This window comes from Lycorma delicatula, chromosome 9, assembly GCF_047948215.1.
Source record: "Lycorma delicatula isolate Av1 chromosome 9, ASM4794821v1, whole genome shotgun sequence".
NCBI lineage: Eukaryota > Metazoa > Arthropoda > Insecta > Hemiptera > Fulgoridae > Lycorma > Lycorma delicatula.
The window spans coordinates 113,231,964-113,253,975 of record NC_134463.1 but is presented as its reverse complement, the minus strand read 5'-3'; the positions used below and the strand labels follow the sequence as shown (position 1 = coordinate 113,253,975).

Sequence of the window (22,012 nt, the reverse complement as noted above, 5' to 3'; positions counted from 1 at the left end):
ACAGATCTATCTCTGTACAACAATATACATTGACAATAATAAAACAAACTTATTTTGTTCCTGAAAATCGGAGTTTTCAATCCATGTTTTATGATAAAATAATATTTACGTAATAATAGTTGATAAAGCTTTCTTTAAATTTAAAAAAAAAAAACATTATTCTTTATAATAATAGTAACAAATTTTTCAAAAATGTTAGAATTAATGCTTTTCTTCGCCAAAATTGAACAAACTAAAAAAAAGTCGATTAGTTGGCAGCTTCTATTCTATTGTATGAATTTATAACTTATTCATTCGTTTATAATTTTATATATTTTGTACGTTTAAAATTGAATTGAAGCTTCAATAAAAATCATATAAAAAAATTCTACACAATAAAATACCTTTTCAATAAAATAAGATTATATTTTAATTTAATTAGATTAATAAGAAATTATTAATTTAATTATTTAATAAAATTAATTTTATATCTTTACTCAGTAAATAATAAATTTTTAATGCAACATTTCGTATTTTTCTAATAAATAGATGTATAAAAAAAATATATAAACCTTTTAATACGATAAATATAAATTACTAGTACTAATTAAACAATTATATAATGCCATTTCCATAAACTCCTTTCATATTAAAAAAAACAAAAAAAACGCTAACAGCAGAGTTGTAAGATTTTCCCCTCACGCCGCTTACACCCGCATACCCAAACAACTTAATTTAGCAGGTCAGTGCTACATTAGCGCTTCTTGTGGTGACAGGGAGTACTTTTGATGCAGTGTACCTACTTAACCCACCGGGTTAGTCTAGTCGTGAGCTCGTCATCGCAAATCAGCTGATTTCGAAGTCGAGAGTTCTAATATTCAAATCCTAGTAAAAATAATTACTTTTATTCGGATTTGAATACTGGATCGTGGATACCGGTGTTCTTTGGTGGTTGGGGTTTCAATTAACCATACACCACAGTAACAGTCGGCCGGAGACTGCATAAGACTACACTTTATTTACATTCATACATATCATTCATCTTCTGAAGTAATACTTTACGGTGGTGGAAGCTAAATAAAAAAAGAAAAAGTATATCTACTTTAACCACTGGTTTAGAGCATTTTTTTGGGGTGGGGTTGCAATTTTTCAAAGATTTTTTTGAAAATATTATTTTTTAATTGGTAACAGTTGTGCCTAAGAAAAATAAGATCTTAATTAGGTGAAATCTCGACTGACTGTGACCTTGCTCTACAGCCTCATCCCTTTGACCTTTTAAATTGAAGATTTAACGGCATCAATTCCTCATATATAGAAGTAATCTGACCAAGTTTGGTCAAAATCGGTATAGGAAGTCTGGAGTTAAAAGGTGATTTAGAGGTTAACACCGAACAGACGTACATACGAACATCAATAACCGGAAAATTTCCATCCGGTTTTTTTGGTTCCTTAGGTGTCAAAACGTTAATCCACCGGGCTGGTCTAGTGGTGAACGCGTCTTCCCAAATCAGCTGATTTGGAAGTCGAGAGTTCCAGCGTTCAAGTCCTAGTAAAGCCGGTTATTTTTACACGGATTTGAATACTAGATCGCGGATACCGGTGTTCTTTGGTGGTTGGGTTTCAATTAACCACACATCTCAGGAATGGTCGAACTGAGAATGTACACGACTACACTTCATTTACACTCATACATATCATCCTTATTCATCCTCTGAAGTATTATCTGAACGGTAGTTACCGGAGGCTAAACAGGAAAAAGAAAGAAGGTGTCAAAATGTCAAAATCCGGTTTAAACCGCGTATGCCCAAATTGCATAGATTACAATACTTTCCCTTCTAAAGCTATAGTGCTAGAAAGTAAAAGGTAGAATCCTATTTCTTGAATTACAGAATAAAAAAGTAAAATACGAGTAGATTAAATATTTTCAGTAATTGGATACTAAATTTATTATTTTGATTTGTTAACATTAAGAACAAACAAATAAACCATTTATTTTAAATAAATAATTGTGTACTAAATAAGATAATTTCTTTTGTGAGAAGTTCTAAAAAACAAATAAAAAAAAAACAGAATAAAATCAGAAATCACTAACATACGGGGGCTAAAAACAACCTCACATCCATCTGTATAAGGTAGTGTCTAGTAAATCTACTGGTATTGTTTCGCTGCAGACTATGCTATCAGCACACTAATCAGCAGAAGCAGTTTGTGCTGCAGTATATAGTCATTCTTATGTTGTCTGATGTACGACATGAAATACGGATTTAAGAACAATGGACGGTAAAATGTTTATCATACGTCTTGTATAATGATCTTAACTGTAATGGCAGTCTCTTACATTTTTATTTTAACGGTTTTATTTTTAGGAAATATTATGTTTAACAAAATATATATATATATTATAATTATGTTTATAAAATATTAAATTTCGTTTTAATAAGTCAAGATCTATTTTTAAAAACATGAGCATTTCTTATCAATTAAAAATTTGATTTACATTTCATATAGACTTCTAGATAAGACAACTTCATATAGATATATTTAAAATTCCGGTTTCCTTGAAACAAAAAAAGAGTCTGATAATTTTATGTTCTTTTTTTTAATTTTTAATTGATTTTTTGTGGATGGAGTTGTTGATTACTAAATTTAAAATCTAGATCTCTATTCGACTAGTACGTTTTTCTTAAAGTACGCTTACCTTACACCAAATTGACGGATATTGCATATTATTTTTTAATTCGTAGAGGAATTTCTTCTGTTAGTAACAGTTGTTTTTTTTACAGACGCCTTAAGCGGAAAATGTTTTCAAACAAAAATTTCAACCAACTAGACTGAGGATTACAGGGTAATTTTCATATTTTTGTCATCGTTGTTATATATTGGATTATTAGTGAGCAATGATACAAAACCTAATGTCAGTTTGTTTTTAAAAGTATTTCTAAAATAATATTCTCAACAAAATAGTTGGATATAGTAAGTTAAAAAAAAAAAAGTTAACTATGTTCTGCATTCCAGACAACGTTAGCTTTTTCTGTGTTAATAGTATACATCATTTCTCAGCATCCTTTTTAAATTTTTATCAAGAAATCTTTTTCCTTCCAGCTTTAATTTTTACAAAATATCGATTTTTGTAAATTTTTTTAACCTCCGGGACCACCGTTACGTACCGCTTCAGAGGATGAGGCGGATGATTTGTAGCGTGTGAAAATGTCATGCCTGATCGGGATTCGAACCCGGAGACGGTTTATGCGTTTGGTGTAAGAAGTTGTATTGTATGTATTTCTGTTACCATTTTCCTCAAACACTACTGGTCCGATTTCGATGCGATTTTTTCATTACATAGGTAACACTTCAGAGCAGGTATTTACGATTTTAGGCCACCAGGGGGCCCTGCAGTAGTTGTATTTCTCTAAAACGGTTGGGCCGATTTTAATGTGTTTTTTTCCATTACATAGGTATCACTTCAGAGCAGGTTCTTAGACATGTTTTACATTTCATATAGATGTTTTACGGTTATAGGCTACCTTGAGGCGCTGCAGTAGATGTTTTCTCTAAAACGCTGGGTCGATTATGGTGCGGTTTTTTCCATTACATAGGTATCACCTCAGAACAGGTTTTTAGATTCGTTTTACGGTTATAGGCCGCTAGGGAGCGCTGTAATAGCCACCGGGTTGGTCTAGTGGTGAACGCGTCTTCCCAAATCAGCTGATTTAGGAGTGGAGAGTTCCAGCGTTCAAGTCCTAGTAAAGCCAGTTATTTTTACACTGATTTGAATACTAGATACCGGTGTTCTTTGGTGGTTGGGTTTCAATTAACCACACATCTCAGAAATGGTCGAACTGAGAATGTACAAGACTACACTTCATTTACACTCATACATATCATCCTCATTCTTCCTCTGAAGAATTATCTAAACAGTAGTTACCGGAGGCTAAACAGGAAAAAGAAAGTAAAAGGGAGCGCTGTAGTAGATATGTTTCTTTAAAACAGCTTTTGAATATTTTTAAGTCTTTCTAACTCCAGCAAAGCTACATTAATATGGTGGATTATTAAATAATTTGCACTAGTCACAGTGGTAAACTTTCATCGTCATGTCAGCCTACAAACGTCCCACTGTTGGGAACAGACCTATTACTCTTTAAAAACTAATAAATAAAAAATGAAATTAAAAATTTTACAAAACCCATGACGAAAAAACCTTAAAAAACGTGATATAATTAAATAACTGTATTTTTACCTTATAATCCTCTGTGACATGATACTAATTTTTAAAAGCAATAAAATTTATGATTTTGATTGACCGCCGTGCGTGACCCGTAGAGTGCATAGATAAGCTTTAGGTATCATCACAGTCATGTACGACGGTTAATCAAAATCTTAAATTTTATTGCTTTTAAAAATTAGTATCATGTCACAGAGGATTATAAGGTAAAAATACAGTTATTTAATTATATCAGTTTTTAAAGGTGTTTTTTGTCGTGGGTTTTTTAAACATTTTAATTTTATTTTTTTTAAATAAAAATATTAGAAAATTCAATAAAATAAAACGTAATTGAAAAAATAAAAAGTAAAAGATAATTTTTAAAAATACTTCTTTAAATTTTTAACTGAAATCGGTACCAAAGTAAAGCTTAGTGTTGAAAATGTTGGTTAGATGCTGTTCATTTTTCCGCCGAATTTAAAAATAGATATTTAATATAGAAGTGAAATAAAATAGTTTTCTTATTTTTTAAGCAGATTTTTATAAGATTTTAATTTTATATATAAAAACATTAAAGTATATAACGAATTAGATCGTTCACATTGAATCATTATAATATGTTAGACTTCATCGTTATACAGATAAAAAATTACGTATTATTTAAATATTAATTTGGACAATAATATTTTAATAAAGCACGTATTGTAAATGGCAATAAAAATAATTTATTAACGTATTGTAAAAATGATAATCGATGCAAAAATCTTGATTCTCTAATAAAATACATTTTCAACTACTAATTTATTTAAAAACAAGATAATTAATTATCCGATACTTCTAGCGGTCGATATCATCATTCTAATTCATTTGATGTATAAAGAATTCATGATGAAAATATACGTGGTGTTTATCGAAGGATGATTCAGCTCTGTTGGAAGTCTTTATTTCGAAAAGTTATGCGTTAGATAAAAGGTAGATATAATGTGGACACTCATTTATGTCTTACTAGGTGGTAGTAATTTAGTATATGAGATCAGCGGTTGTTTTTTACTGTATTGTTATCTTCTGTTATACAAGATATATCACAATGATTTAGAATACCTAACTGATTATGTCATATATAATGAAGATAATACTTTTTTCACCCAGACATATTGTTTATGATCTTTTTTTTTATAAATCTTATCTAAAAATTTGCTAATCTAATAGTACTTTAACGACACATATTTAATTATACGTAATGGCCGTAATCATTGTTTTAATAATTAAATTAAATTAGTTATTTTATTTTATTTGTGGGTCACTAGTCCGAACATAAATTTAGGAAATAAAAGTATTCTAAATTAATTTATATGCGTAATAAAATTTATTAATATATATATCATTGATTCTCAAACTTTTTCGCCCATCGCCCACATTGAGAATCAAAAATTTTCTACCACCCCCTAAATTTTTAATCTTACCATCTGTTAAAAATAATAATGGCAATTGCTGTTTTTAAGATGCGCTCTTAAAAACAGCAACTGTAATTATTGTTTTTAAACCTGGCATATTCTATTTCTGATTTGAAACTTACATTTTAAATGAGAGCAATTAAAACGTCATATTTGGAAATATTTTTTATTAAAATTGCTTTCAAAAAATTACAGTTGTATCTATATAGTTATATAACAACGATAGTGATAGCATATTCAACAATACAATAATTAAAACAAAGTTTTCGATTGAAAAATTACACATACATTAATGTGAAAGATGAATCTGATGTGGTTTAACGAGTTTGTTAATATCAGGCTCGAATTTACTGAAAAACAGCCGTAAGTCGCCGCGTTAATTAACACGCAGCCGATTTCTCTTTTTGGTTAGTAATGTTGCTGCAGCACTAAACCTACGTTCAGTCAAATACGACGATGGGAATGCTATCAGAAATCGTTGAATTTTCTCAAAGAAAACTTTAAAATTTTTTAAACTTTTCTTCTCACTGATTTCTGTTTTAATTTGATGTTTTTTTTTAAATTTGAAGTATACTGTCAAAAATTAGTGTATTAAAGATTTAACTTTTTTTAAAAATTATCTCTAAGCCTTTTGGTTGGAAAGTTAAAGTAGTTTGAATACAAGCATTTTTATCATAAAATATAGGTGTTCCTTTAATTTTTTATACTAGTGTAGCAGGTATTTAATTTTAGTTTAAAATATCATAAAAACATAATTTTTGATTTTTTTAATCAGCCATCGCCTTCCTAGACCGCTAGAACGCCTCCAATTTTCTTCGGGCCTTCTACCGCCCCTCTGAAGACCTCCAGTGCCCACAAGGGGCGTTATCGTCCACTTTGAGAACGAATGACATAGACCTTAAGTATTAGAATTAATATGTACATCATAGAAACCCTCCACCGATTCAGTTATCACGAATTTTCCCAATTGTTATTGGATTAGGGTAGTAGAAATGAACAGAATTATCTCTAAAAGTCTTTAAAAAAGGTAAAAAGTATTTTAAAAATCCCTTAAGGAGTTAATAAAAGAAGGTTGAAAAAGGATTCTCATATTGGAAGAGTTGAAAATTGAAACCTGGCAGGAAAGTTCCTCTAAGGTTAGCTATCGCTAAAAAGGAATTTTTCCTCATTCAGTAAATGGTAATCGAGTGCAAACTGAATTTTTAAGACAAGCGTAAGCTACGGTTAAGAAGCAACACTGAAACTTTTCAAGAATTTTTACAGTAGGTTTAATAATTGTATTTAAAATTATTCCTAAAAGAGAGTTAAACAGGTTTAAATGTTTATTTATTAAAATATGAACATATTTTCTGTAACTATTGTGATAAAATCTTGAAATTAAGGACCCAATAAATTGAAATAAATCCCTCCAATATTCTTTCAAGTTTGATACTTTGATTTTCCTCTTAAATCGCTTCTTAATTGAATTTATTTAAAGGATTTTTTTTAAAGATTTATTTAATTAGTTATGGCTTAAATTCATAGTTTCTGTAGTAATACATAATTGTACAACGATTTTATGTTGATCATGATAATTATCTGCCACAAGAAAAATAATAACTTTTTCCAGAAATTAAATAGACATCTAAGAACAGGTATATTCGAAAAGGAATAACATTGCTCACTCCTCGGATTTATTCAGGTTTGTAACTGCTGTATGATATTACAGTTATCGTAATGTTTTTTTAAGAATTAATAATTCTTAAGAATTTTATATCATATGACAAATTCCAAATCTGACCAGGAGATTCAAACGCAGATACTTCCAGATGATATGCATCTGGATATCCTGATGTTAAATCTTTTTAATTTCTCTTGATGAAAAATATATGAAAACGTTTATGAGAAATATTATCATTGATTTTTAACGAACTAAAATTATCTAACTTACAGAGCAGGTATTTAAACTACACGAAAAAAATAACAATTTTTATGACTGTTTTCATAACATATTTTTTTTATAAAATATTGATATACTTTTTTAAGTATTTTGTTTCTATTTTGAATTTTTTAATGCTTTATCTGCGGTATGTATTTAGGAAGTTGATATATATATATTTATTTCTCCAACCAGTTTTCTGGTTGTTGCCGGGTCTGGATGCGTGTGTATAAGCAAATACAATTACTGCTACCGGTTTGCCAGGCCTGATATAGCTGCAGATGTGCAATGTAAATGCACCGATAAAATGTAGTCTGGAACAGACTTAAGTCGATTACTCCTGAGAAGTGTGGTTAATTGAATACCCAACCACCAAATAATACCGGTATCCGTAGTCTAGTATTCAAATCCATATAAGAACGACTACCTTCAAAAGGACTCGAACTTAGCACTCTCGATTTCGAAAATCAGCTGATCTTGCGATGACGAGTTTAACCACTTAAGTAATTTGGCGGATTGAGATATGTGTTATTTTATCTTATTCAAAATTATACGATCTTAAATTTGGAATTATTATCCTATTAATGTTAAAAAGTAGAATAAATAAAAATAGTATGAGTTTTGGAATTAGATTAATATTGAACGGTTAAAATATACCATTGGAATGGACACATTCTAGAAATATTTTAATTTGACATAATTAATTTTTACTTTCTCGTTTAGATAGCGCTATAGTTCTGGAAGGGAAAGTATTGTAACCGGCACAATTTGGTCATATACGGTTTTAACCGGATCTTGACTTTTTGACACCTAAGGAACCCAAAAAACCGTTTAATGTTCATATGAACGTGTGTTAGTGTTTGTGTGTGTGTTCTGTTTTAGCCTCTAAATCACCTTATATATCCAGAACTACTGGACCGATTTTTACTAAACTTAGTCAGATTATTTCTACAAATGGGCATTGATACCATTAAATTTTCAACTTAAAAGGTGAAGGGGGTGAGGCTGTAGAGCATGGTCGCTCTCAGCATCTCAAGATTTCGCACAATTAAAGTAATACATTTCTTAGGCACATCTGTTAACGATTAAAAAAAATTACAAAAAAAATGTTTTGCAAAATCGCAACAACACCCTAAAAAATGCTGTTGTATTTGTCCGCTATGTTGTGACGTCACAGGTGAGCGGAATAATTAAATAAATGAATAATATTTCAAATGTAAAAAAGTAACTCGGTCTGGCTAGGTCTCGAACTTGATCGCCCAGTTGACTCGGTACCCGGTGCGTTAAGCCTCGCGGCTATACCATTATAAACGAAATTTGTTCTATGTAAGTAGTGAAATTACATTAGTTTGGTTAGTGCCTACCGTCGCCGCTACTATAACCACAACCTCTCGAAACAAATACGGTATGCGCGCGCGCTTTAGTTAAAATCGTTGTTGAATTAAATAAAAGAAAAAATATTATATTTAAATAAAAAGATAATTATTTTAAATTAAGTTGTGAAGAGGTATTGCGGCAAATAGATGAAGAAAGAAGCATTTGGGAAAATATAGTTAAAAGAAGAGACAGACTTATAGGCCACATACTAAGGCATCCTGGAATAGTCGCTTTAATATTGGAAGGACAGGTAGAAGGAAAAAATTGTGTAGGCAGGCCACGTTTGGAATATGTAAAACAAATTGTTAGGGATGTAGGATATAGAGGGTATACTGAAATGAAACGACTAGCACTAGATAGGGAATCTTGGAGAGCTGCATCAAACCAGTCAAATGACTGAAGACAAAAAAAAAATCTAATATTGAAGAGCGAGCCTTCATGGATAAAATTAATCATGTCTGTGCAGGTCAAAACATGTAGCTGAAAACAAGAAAATGTTGTGTGTGTAAGCCGTATATCAGAAACAGCTGTGTTGTCTTTTTTTATACAAACTATTATTATTATTATTATTATTGGTTTAAAAATGACAAAAACATTAGTATGTTCCAAAATTAAAACATGTTCATGTTTTTACTCCGTCACAAATATATAAAAAGTGTTACTTATACAAAAAGGAAAAACTAGCAAAATACTAAATTTTCATATTTTTTTATTTATTTTTAGAATCCTTACTTTTTATGATACTAAATAACTCTGTCAGCGGATATTATTATTCAATATGAAGTTTGACTTAGATATTTCAAGTCCCGTTTTAAATTATAAATAAAAGATGGAAGATTTATGTTTTTGTATATTTAAGCGGTAATTGGATCAATTCCAAAACAGAAGTACGATAATAATTTAATTAATGAGGAGAAAAAAATATAATTGTCACTAAAACTGGAAAAACAAGTAATTATTGGAAGAGTAGATGAAAATTACTCAAAGGTAAGTGAACGTATACAACAGTTATGTGTTGAATTATAACAAGATACAAAAAGGATTTAATTGAAGAAAACTTTAAATAATATTTTTCGCATAAACATCCGATAAATGGAAAAGATATAAATGAAGTTTTACATAATGTATTTTGAATTAAGTTGTGTAAATAATATGATATTTAAAAGAAAATTAATATAGCTTTCAAATAACGTATAAATATGAACAATTAATTACCGAATGTATGGATATTGATTAAACGTATAACTGAAGCAAACAGTTTTGACAATGGTTTTATCAAGATTGTTTTTATCTGATATATTATGTTTTTATATGATATATTATGTTTATATCCTATTATGTTCTATAATTTTAATAGTTAGTAAAAATAAAAGTATTTAAAAAAATTTGTAATATACAATATATTGAGCAGTTGAACTTGGTTGGAATATTGTTCCGCAGAAAGGCTCTGTTCATTTCTAGATTTTGACCGCATTTATATATTTTTTAATTTAAGGTAATTCTTTTAAAAATTTAAGTATTTTCTTTCTTTAAGAATAAATTTAATAATCTGACAATGATGTTGGACGTTTCACGAATTTTCACAGGATTTTCTAGTAATAAAGATGAAAACTATCATATTTCTAATTGCATTACTTATATATTTTTATAAAACAACAACCAGTAAAATGTAATAAAAATTAGATCTTTGTATTTCTTTTTAAACTGTTATAAAAGATTACGAAAATTACCATAAATAAAAACATTATGGTATGGTATTTACGGTATAAATTACCATAAATAATATTTTAGATATTTAAAAAAATAATTATTTTTTTAATTTATGAAATATGATTTAGTGATAAAAATTTTTACTTCTGGTAATGCTCATTTAGAAGACGTTAAAAATATTAAAAAGCGACTATTCAAATCGGTATGTTGAAACAGTAAAAAATATAAAATATAAATATATTTCTGCCAATCTAATTCCTGTTTTGTTTTTTGTTTTTTTGTTTTTTTTTAAGGTAAAGTGTATTCACCTAAACTTGCAGAAAAAGAACTGGAAATTATCTTGTCTTAATAAACCAATTAAAGAAAAAAAATAATCCCTCTAAAGACTTTTTGTTGTTCATTCAAATTAATTCTATGAATGAACTGTTATACAAGTTACATTTGTTCCAAATAGAAGTAAATTCATATATATATTTTCCATCCATACAACATTTTTTTAACTATAATTTTAATATTTTTTATCTTATAAATTCAATAAGTGGATAAATACAAATATCTTTGGGTAGGGTAACATTTTTTTTTACTTTTTTTAATATTTCACGGCTAAATAAAGCCGAGAAAGTAAAAATAAAAGCATATAACATATACTTATTACATTAAACATAATATACTATTATTAGTTTTTGTTTAAATTATATTTTACCATAAATTTAAACCCAATTATAAGATGCTAATCAACATAATAACAAAACGGTTAGATGGTTTGGCAAACGTAAACGGAAAGAGAAGATATTGTTAAGTATATTAGGTGGGTGGAGACTTTAACGCAGTAAACGTTGAGTACCTGGAAGTTGTATTTGCAACAACGTGAATCCTACTTAATGAAATAATTTGCTTTATTTATTATAATCGATGAAAGAATTAATATTTCCTAATTTATAGTATTTACTATTCCAAGTAGTTAATTAAAAAATATATATACAATTTTCACGATAAATTTTGTAATTTTTTTTTTTAGAATAAGTAAAATAAATAAATATAAACATATATTGGTTTTATAATTAATTATTTTTTTTATAAAAAACCGAAAGTTTGCCTGTTTGTTGTTTATTTGTTCTCGTACTATGCGAAAACCAACCAACCGATAGCTTTCAAATCTGCAGGATACATTCGTGTTATCCGAGTGAAGGTTTTAAGCCATAGAGCAATGCCGTTTGATTTCACCCGCCGTAGACTTGGCCCCTTGACTTCACCCTAGCCATAGACTTCATCCCTTGGGAGTGAAGTTTCAAATTAAAGATATTTGTTAAAGAAAAAAATCTGATGTGGACCTACATGACTTCCTTGTACGCTTATTCAATTACGTATACACATTTTTAAAAGTACATAAAATTTTATTTCACTCATAACTTCTGATTTTATTTAATTTTTTATTTTATTGTTTTTGAATTATTTATTATTTATTGTAAATTGTTTTTACAATCAGAGGTTAATAATTATTAATAAATCAATATATTTAAATTAAAAAAAAAGTTAAGAAAAAAGGAAATGAAGTCAAATTCGAACCGATATGCCTTCCCGTTGTAAGATCCAAATATTTCATTAATTAAACTTTTATTTGGCTATAACTCTGGAACCATTGAAAATAAGTACCACTTATAATATATAGTTGAAAAGCTCTCAATGAGGGCTTATTACGATAATTAAGAAAATCCAAATATTTTGGATTTTGGGCTTTTTTGGACATCTTTGGTCAGGTCGATTGCAAAAGGGTGGATGAACAAATAGATGTTGCAGTACTCCTAAATCCAAAATTTCAACATTCTACAGCTAATCCGTTTTTGAGTTATGCGAAGTGCATACGTCACGCCGAAATTAGTCAAAATGGATTCAGGGATAGTAAAAATGGATATTTCCGTTGAAATCTGAAAACCGAAATTCTTCGCGATTATAATGCTTCCTTTACTTTGTACAAGGAAGTAAAAAGATTAATCCATTTACTTCATTATTATATTTCTGTCACCATGGCAACAGAAATAAATTATAATTTTTCATTGTCAAAGGTGTGTATACTTTAGTTATCATAGCTATTCTATCTTTTGTAATTTAGTTTCCTTTTACTTTTTTATAAAGCCTGAATATTTAATAGTTATTGTTAATAATTAATTATTATCCTTACTACCATGAAGGTAAAGAACACTGCGTGGTTCCAGGGAGTCCTCTGACTAGATGGGAATGGCGAGTGAAGTGAGTTCTCCACCCCTGGTATTGGCTCTGGGAGTCCCTGAGTCGGGTTTGGGGTTTGCCTAGGTCCAGGGGGTGGAGCCCCGACCGGCTAGTAAATGAATGAAATAATAAACCCTTAATTAATTCAATTTTATGTCTTGGTTTTTCTTCCTTTATATTTTTGCATACCTAGTCGTGTAATACTTGTCTAAGTTAAAAGTGTATCTTAGGTGGTAAAGGATTTTTCCTTCAAAGATTATTAACTGATATTCTTCCTTATCCACAAAAAAAATTAATTACTAAATTTTTTATTCTGTATTTTCAGGAAAACGGTATTTATAAATAATATTTTTAAAAAAATTTTTTTAAATAAAATTTTCAATGTAGTTCATTATTTTATACAAATTGTTATTTTGTGTTAAATTTAATATTATATAGAAAAATATTCATCCTGTTAATTTAAATAGATATAAATTGAAAGTTTTATATAATTCTTTTGTATTGTAGTATTATAATGAAGATGATAAAAATAACTAATAATAAAAGGAATGTCATAAAAGCATTTATGTAAAATTATTAATGAAATAAATTGTTATTTAATTGAAATGTAATGAAACGAAATAATTATTAATAACGTTTCTATTGTTTATTCAATTAAAAAATAATAAAATAATTATTATCATTAGAAAACTCATAATGTATATTTATCAGTGCTTTAAAACAATTAAACGATTAATTAATATTACGTAGAAATTAACCTTAAGTTTTTATATTGTTAATGGTTTTATGCATAAAATTCTATAAATTTTTATGTAATAAAAAGCTAGCAAAATACTGCATTGACTTCTGAGAAATTAATAATAAAAATTAAAAGAGTTAGACCAAAAATAAAAAAACAAGATATGTCTTTATAAATAGTTTACCAAATTTTCTTAAATAAAGTTTTCTCTGAATCTGACACCCCTTCAGTAAATGCTAATATAGGGAAAATAAACTTTTCAAAAATCTTTTCTACATTTTAGGTTTTGGGTATAATTTAGAAAAATGGTAAACATTTATTTATAGCCTTATATATGAAGTATAAACTTTAAAAAAATTTAAACCAAAGGTAGATAGAGCAAAAGAACAAAAGAAACATATATTTCAATTCTAAGCAGGGGGAGTGATTTTTTTTAAATTTATATATGAACTGAAGGTAAAAAATTTGCTTTATATGTACAATTGTTTGTATATGCACACTGAAATCATGTAACGGTATAATCTACATGGTATTGTATGTATGTTTATGAAAGGTGGTTGATTCATTGACATTTCCTATAACGTTTATTTTTAATTTTTAACAAATAATATAAATAAATTACCTATTTTACGTAACTTTTTAATTTTACTATTTTTTTTTTTCAGTATTATAAAACAATAAAATGAAAGCTCTGTAAAATAAAATAAAATAAAAAACTCTTAAAACAGAAAAAAAATCATTAAAAACTCTTTTTTTTTTACTCAGTTAAATATCTACAATTTTTTTCTAGGAATAGACGTATTGAATGTCTACATCTGACTTAATGGAGAGGAATTATAAGAGAAATTGACTCCTCCGTATTCCGTTTTATTCTGGCTAGGACTGTGTAACAATTGACAGTAGATGATAATGAAATTAATTTACTATGTAACGTGTGAAAAAAATCATGCCTAACCGGGATTCGAAACAATAACTTCCAAATGGAAGGCAGAACGCTACTACAGAAATCGGAAAATCCCTTTAATATTTTAATCATTTTTTTTTCTTTTAATAATAAAATAATAAATAATGAAAATATAACATCGGTATTTAGGCTGTACCGTCGATCGATATTGAATTTCATGTTTTCTTATATATTAATAAAATTATTGTATTATCTAATTATTTACATGGCAGTGATAGTATCTTTGATTTTCATATGGAAGGTTCTCGCTTTGAATCCGTACTCAGACATGGAATTTTTTTATGCATTATGAAATTCATTTCTCATCCCAGTAATAACAGCTGTAATTTAACATCAACATTTAAAATTGTTTCGTGAATATATCATATGAAGTAATAATGCAATTTTTAATTGTTAAAATTATTATTATAGTATTTTTAATTTTTTTTGTAATTAAAAATTTCCATCAAATTTAGCTTATTTATTTATTTTTGTTAATAATGTTTTTCATTTTGTTTTACTGATATTGTTTCATTTCTGTTTATTTCATTATTCTGCTGAGTGAACAGATTATAGTGTTATAGTAAGTAAAAAAAAAAATTAAAACGTAATAAATCATAAAAATTATCTTATTTATGTTTTAGTTAAAAAATATATATATATATATATTTTTTTTTTAATTTACTATTTGAAACAACTTTTTTTTTATAACTAAAAAATAAATATATATTTTAATGTATAAATTTCATTCAAATACTTTTACATATATTTTTTATCGAACGGGAAATTTGTTTAAAAAAATAATAGAAGTGTACAATAATTAATCTGATAATAATAAATTTTAATATGTTTTAATTTTTTGAAATTTTGATATAATTTTAACATAAATTTATCTAAATTTAAAAAAAAATACGTACATTGAAATACAAAATTATTATATTCATTTAAATTAATATGTACAGTATATATTTATGAAATTTTTACTTACAGAATCGCAATTTGGTGACGCAATTTAATATTTGTATCGATAAAAAAAATTGTTATAATTTTCACAAAAAAAAAATTAAATTTCACAAATAATATTAACTGGAATAAAAAAAAAAATGTTAATAATATTGTAAAATAGCGTTTGTTGCGAATAAGGTCGAATTGAATTGGCGGTTGTTGGCGGTCTGCTCACCTTGTTCCGGAAGAACACCTCGGTTGAGTTTGATAATCGCGTTACATGTTGGAAGTAGCCATCCTACCTTATTCTTATACCTGTTTACTCCCTGCATTCTGGTCACCATAGCAACCGCAATAGATATTGGTGGGGAGAAGGAACTTTTTCAACTGATTTATCTAGACTTACTGGTAAACAAAATATTTTTAGTATATTTCTTTTTCAACTGATATTTATTATACATAGGATTGTTATAAATGTCTAATAACCACAGTGAAAAATATAATATTATTTATTTATTAATAATAAATGTAAAAAAAAAAAAGTCAGTATCTTAATCTTGTTTATACAAGTATCATATAAAAACAAGTTGTGTAATACTGATTTATGACTGATAAATCGATAGATGGACATTAATTTTACATCACCTATAATTCTTGAAGTTTATTTCTGTAAATAAAAGTATTCAGCGATAAAACCACCGTGAAATTCTTCCCTCCTACATAACTTTAAGAAAATTTGGAATGTTTCATGAAATATTTCAAAATAAAATCCACGAATTTCAAACTTAATACTTAGTTGTTTCGTGTAATTTTTAATTTCCTGTTTAGATAGCGATGTAGCTCTCTAGAAGGGAAAGTATTGTAATCGGTCCAATTTAGACATATGCGGTTTTCACCGGATCTTGACTGTTTTATATCTCCAGAAGTAGTGGACCGATTTTGACCGAACTTGGTCAGATTACTTCTATATATGGGACATTGATACCATTAAAATTTCAACATAAAAGATCAAGGAGGTGAAACTGTAGAGCAAGGTCACTCTCAATATCTCGAGATTTCGTCTAAGGTCATATTTTTCTTAGGCGCATTTGTTAACAATTAAAAAAAAAACAATGTTTGGAAAAAACTTTTGAAAAATTGCACCCCTCATGTTTTCTTACGCGCATTTGCTAACAATTAAAAAATAATATTTTCCAAAAAAAATTTGCAAAATTGTACCCCCACCTCATAAAATTCTTGTTGTAGTCGTCTTCTTTGATGTGACGTCACAGGTGAGCGGTAGAATTAAATAAGTGAATAATATTAAAAGTTTAAAAAAATAACTCGGTATGGCTGGGTTTCAAACTCGATCGCTTGGTCGATCCGGTACTTGGTGCGATATGCCTGGCAGCTACACCAGTTTGCTGACGGTACAAGCGAAATTTTCTCTATGTAAGTTGTGAAATTACATTAATTTAATTAGTGCTGACCGTCGCCGCTAGTAACGCCACATCCGCGCGAATTAAATACGGATGTGTGTGACTCAGAATACAATTCGAAAAAAAATCCAGGCTTACTGAACATAGGTGTAACTTCGGAGGGTTCCAACTACTTTAATATCTATCTTTAGCACCAAGTGACTTCCAACTGTTTATTATAATGAAATAATACTTAGGCGATAAACTTTCAGTTAAAGATTTTGAATGACATGTAAGTTTGATTTTGAGATAACATTTCAAAGAATTTTATCCAGCAAGTTTTTGATTTCTAATATAGTGATGAGATAAATGTGTTGGAGGAGATTAGTTCTAAAAAAATCTGATGTGGACACCACATGACTTCCTTGTACATCTATTAAATTATATATACACAGTTTTTTTTAAAATGAAAAGTACATAAAATTTTATTTCATTAATAACTTCCCATATTTTTTCATATATATATATATATATATATTTTTTTATTGTTATTATTGAATTATTATTTATCGTAAATGTTTTTTACAATCAGAGGTTAATAATTATTAATAAATCAATATATTTAAATTAAAAAAATGAAGGAGATGAAGTCTGATTCGAACCGATGTGCCTTCCCCTGTAACATTCAAATATTTCATTAATTAAAATTTAATTTGGTTATAACTCTGGAACCTTTCTTTTTTTTCCTGTTTAGCCTCCGGGAATTACCGTTCAGGTATTACTTCAGAAGATGAATGAAGATTATATGTATGAGTGTAAATGAAGTGTAGTCTTGTACAGTCTCAGTTCGACAATTCCTGAGATGTGTGGTTAATTGAAACCCAACCATCAAGAATACCGGTATCCACGATCTAGTATTCAAATCGTTATAGAAATAACTGCCTCTGCTAGAACTTGAACGTTGAAACTCTCGACTTCCAAATAAACTGATTTGGGAAGACGCGTTCACCACTAGACCAACTCGGTGGGTTATAACTCTGGAACCAATGAAAATAAGTACCATTTATATATCATTAATAAGCACTCAATGAGGGCTTATTACTGGAGTTAAGAAAAGTCAAAAATCCAGATTTCTTTTCAATGTTGGGCTTTTTTTAGACACTTTTGGTTCAGTCGATTGCAATCAAAAGGGACGGTGCAGTACTACATGTTATAACAGTCCTAAATCCAAATTTTAACATCCTATAACTAATATTTTTTGGGTAATGCGAGATATGTACGTACAGACGTCACGCCTAAACTAGTCCAAATAGATTCAAGGTTGGTTGGAATGGATATTTCCGTTGAAATCTGAAAACCGAAATTTTTCGCGATCACAATACTTCCTTTACTTCGCACAAAGAAGTAAAATGGTTTACAATTCTGTATTACTTGAGTATGTTATTTTATTTATTTATTTTATAAGGGTTATATTTATATAAAATAAGGGTTAAAATATCTGAATTTAATCCTGTTATTAATCCTTCCTTTTTTCACTACAATTTCGTTTAACTGCTGAAGCAAAATTCAATTTTTTTTTTGAACCAAAGTTGTTTTACTAGAGGTATATATACTATTTAATTTACATTAAGAATACTAGCTGTTTAGTTTTTCTAGTGGAAAACTAGTATTTTTTGTGTTTTTTTTTCTATTGGAAAAAAACCAATATCTATCGTTTTAAAAGTAGAAACAAAATATTATAACATTAATTCAATAGTTATTCGTATATTTCTTGTAACATTAAATAACTTAAATTGAATCTAAAAAATATACTTCCTTATCACTATATCAGTTTGTAATTTATTAACAACATAATCTGTTGAAGAATATTAATGCTTCAGGAAAATTCAGTAAGAATATTAATTTTAAAGTACTCTAATGATTTTAAAATTTATTTTTAGGTGTGATTACATTTTCTTTAATTTATATCTATTTTAAAATTTATTGTTTTTACCACAATAAAATTAATCTATTAGTCATAATACTTATCAAATTCATGTTTCTGATTTTAAAAAAAGAAGAAATTAAATGGAAAATATTAATTTTTTTAGCATTTTATATAAATAGCAACAACATTGATTGTAAGTAAATCCTTTAAACTGCATAATAATCATTTAAGCTTATCTAATAATCTTCACATAAATTCGCTAATGTAAAATATGTTTACTAATTTTTCTTTCAAAACATTTCCGTTTTTTTAATTTTTATAACTAGCAGTTATATTATGTTTTATTTAAAATTACGTTTAAAGTATGCTGGAGTTTAGCAACAAAAAAAAAAACAGAGCTTGTAGAAAAAGTATGAATAAAATATATGTATTATAGTAAGGAATGTTAAATTCTAAATAGTATGTTATGTCATACTTTGGGCATATTTTTCATTCGATGATTTTAAACCGGAAGAGATTCTGAAGGGCATAAAGATGAAACTCTCTCTAGTTTTCGTTTAGTTACCGGAACCACCGTAAGGTATTACTTCAGAGATGAATGAGGGTGATATGTATGAATGTAAATGAAGTGTAGTCTTATACAGTCTCAGACTATTTCTGAGATGTGTGGTTAATTGAAACCCAACCTCCAAAGAACACCGGTATCCACGATCTAGTATTCAAATCCGTATAAAAGTATCCGTATAAAACCTTTATTAGGATTTAAAACTAAAATGTAATAAAAATGAAACTAGAATGTATATATGTTAACGGTAAATTTGATTAATCCGGTTATTATCTATAATTATCAGTGAATCTGACTAATCGCCTCCAATGTTAGAGAATTTAATAAATATATAGCAATTTATTAAATACACCGGTCATATTACACAATCTCCATATTAACATATTTTACGTAATAAACTAACAACTCGATTTCAATTATAACTGAATGTATTATTTAAATCATCAAAATATTGCTGTTAAGACGAAGTTATCAAGCGTAGCTTACGTTAATCTAATCAAACAACCTACGCTCGCTAACCTCTAATTTACGTTAAATATACAAATTATGTATGTTATTCTCAAACACTGGAGGCGATTAATCAAGTCCATCGGTAATTATGCATAATCACAGGATTAATAAAATTTAAAAAACTAATCAAAATAAAACATCAAAAAAACAAAAAATGGAAACCTCTAGATATGTTTGTTTTTTGGGGGATATTAAGTTTTAGTTTTGGTTTTTTTTTTTAGCTTAAATGATTTATAATAATAGTATTTATTGTTCAGTGGTGTTTTTATTTTATATTTAACACTAGCTGCAGGGCGTGCCTATGGCACGCCTCCGGACGTCGTCTCGGAATGGGATCATTAGGTGTCCAAAATCGATTACCTCTTGAGTAGTAAAAATATTTTTTTTGAATGATGAAAATTGATATAAATGAAAGTTAAATTAGAAATTTAACTCTAGAAATTGAAACTAACGAATCAGATTTTCCGCTAGTGATCAGTACATTCCGGTGCCTACTTCTTTTTGGTTATAGTTTATGAACTTTATGAACAAAACAATCACATAAAAAAAAAAATATGTAAAAAAAAAAGTAAAACACCACTCTTAAATTAAATGCAGTAAAAGGTAAAATATATATTTAGGACGGTATCTTAGAATGAATTTGACAACAAGCTTTGATGGTGATATGTAAGATTATGTGAATTTATAGCTTCAAATTACAAATTTGATAAAGAGTGGGGTGCGGTCGCACCCCACTCTTTATATCTTCCTAAAATTATTTTTTACCTTTTAGTGGGTTTAATTTAAGAGTGGTGTTTTAAAAAATTTTTTTATGTGTTTTTTATTTTCTAAATGTTAGTCTTCATAGGTTTATACTTTACAGCTGCGCTAGCGCAAAAATTTAGCGAAAGATCGGATCGGTACGTTTTACAGTGGGTGAGTGCAATCAAAACTAAACGATTTAATTTCCGGGTAACCAACCCGGAAATGATGGTTGATCTCTCTTGATGGTTGATCAGGAGTGTACGCGATGCATTAAACAGTTAGCGTTCGACCTGGTGATACATTCGCCGTTTGAATCGCGAAAATCGAAGGAGTGATTGCCGAGATATTACGGTGGCACCCAATCGCACCCCCTCCCCAACTTCCAAACGACGCCCCGGGGCCCTTGAAAATATTGTCATCCAACGGGTACCACTGGAAGCAGATGGAGTTGCTATGTAAGGGGGTAGAAAAAACTTTTCAGCGCGCTAGGATTAATAATTTCCGAGATATTTGCGATTTTTGTCCGAAAATTCGGATTCGGTTAAAAAGTACTAAATTTTCCCAAAACTTCGATGAATATTTCGCATATATACTGTACACCGATGTATAATAATATAAAAAAATATACACCTCACCACCACCACGAGACATGTACTTACGAATCGGGATTTTCCGCTAGAGATCGATTACGGTGCTAAGCTAAGAAGAACCCACACACAGACAAATGCCTTTTAGTTGGGTAGGATAACTTGCTTATTTTATGTTTTTGGGATTTTTTTTTTACCGTAATGTACTCGTTATACTGGTAAAACATATAAAAATCAAATAAAATTTTTGTGAATAGATCTTAACTGATGTAACAAATTAGGCGGATTAAGAATAGAACAATTTAAATTTCATTACAGGGCTAGTTAAATTATAAGTTCTATACAAATGTTGGATAAGTTTAGCGTTATTATTAATAAATTTTTTATTAAAATTTACTGCTTAATTTTATTCAGTGAAAATTTTTATATTATTTTTTCCTGAAAATGAAACATCGAAGTTTTCAACCTTTGTTAGAAGGTTAATAAATTAAATAATCAAATATTTTATAAATTAATAAGGGGCACTTACTATTTTTTAAGTAGAAAAGCATTTTACATTTAGTTAATCTGCAAAAATATTTAGCTAATATGGTAATTGATTTTTTTTTTATGTAGACCTCATTCATTGAAATACTCCGCAAGACATACTTGTTCTGTCAGTAGTTGACCTCGATTATTTATACTGAATAAATAAAATGTATTTTTCAAACGAAAGTGAATTAATAAATTGAAAGTAGGAATAAAGTATAAAATGAATTTTGATTATAATAGATTGTGGAAGTTTAGCCAG

At 28.2% G+C, this 22,012-nt stretch overlaps 1 protein-coding gene across 1 annotated transcript in view; it reads right to left on the bottom strand.

Moving 5' to 3' along the window:
- Positions 1-15,753, bottom strand: part of LOC142329842 (uncharacterized) — a 175,612-nt gene extending 159,859 nt beyond the window's left edge. The window contains exon 1 of the mRNA XM_075374704.1: positions 15,536-15,753. The gene's annotated coding sequence lies outside the window, so the exon portion shown is untranslated. The remainder of the gene's footprint in view (positions 1-15,535) is intronic.
- Between the last annotated feature and the right edge of the window lie 6,259 nt (positions 15,754-22,012).